The sequence below is a fragment of the Nanorana parkeri genome, unplaced genomic scaffold, assembly GCF_000935625.1.
Source record: "Nanorana parkeri isolate BGI_ZX_2015 unplaced genomic scaffold, ASM93562v1 scaffold81, whole genome shotgun sequence".
In the NCBI taxonomy this organism is placed as follows: Eukaryota; Metazoa; Chordata; class Amphibia; order Anura; family Dicroglossidae; genus Nanorana; species Nanorana parkeri.
In genome coordinates this window covers 1,415,388-1,415,791 of record NW_017306349.1, presented here as the reverse complement: position 1 = coordinate 1,415,791, position 404 = coordinate 1,415,388, and the positions used below count along the sequence as shown (strand labels likewise).

Genomic DNA, 404 nt, shown 5'->3' with positions numbered 1-404 from the left:
TTGCAGAGCTATGGGTCTGAATCAGGAGGAGGTGTGTCAGACCTCTGCAGAGAGACCACTGCTTCCACGCAGGGAGCAGAGGGCCTTTACTGCAGCATGCTGGCGGGGGATGGGCTCTTCTTCTACAAACCGTTCCAGTCTCCCAACCTTCACCCTCCAACAAGGGATTCCAGTGGCGTCACCATCAGACCGCCTGCCCTGGTCATGCCGCCGTCACCGGAGTGCATGTAGACAGGAAGTGGCTGAGAGGTCACGGGAGGATAAAAAAATATGGCAATTTTTGGGTTTAAATGGGAATACGAGCCGCGGGATCGAGAAATGTTTTGTGGTTTGTTCCAGTATCATTAATAAAGTTTCCAACCTTCTTGAAATCATGACCCCCTAAGCTGACCCCCCCCCCCCCC

The 404-nt window shown here is 53.5% G+C and overlaps 1 protein-coding gene across 1 annotated transcript in view; it reads right to left on the bottom strand.

Annotated features, from left to right (window-relative positions):
* The window catches only part of PTGS1 (prostaglandin-endoperoxide synthase 1), a 46,667-nt gene that overhangs the window by 4,859 nt on the left and 41,404 nt on the right, over nt 1–404 (bottom strand). The window lies entirely within an intron of this gene.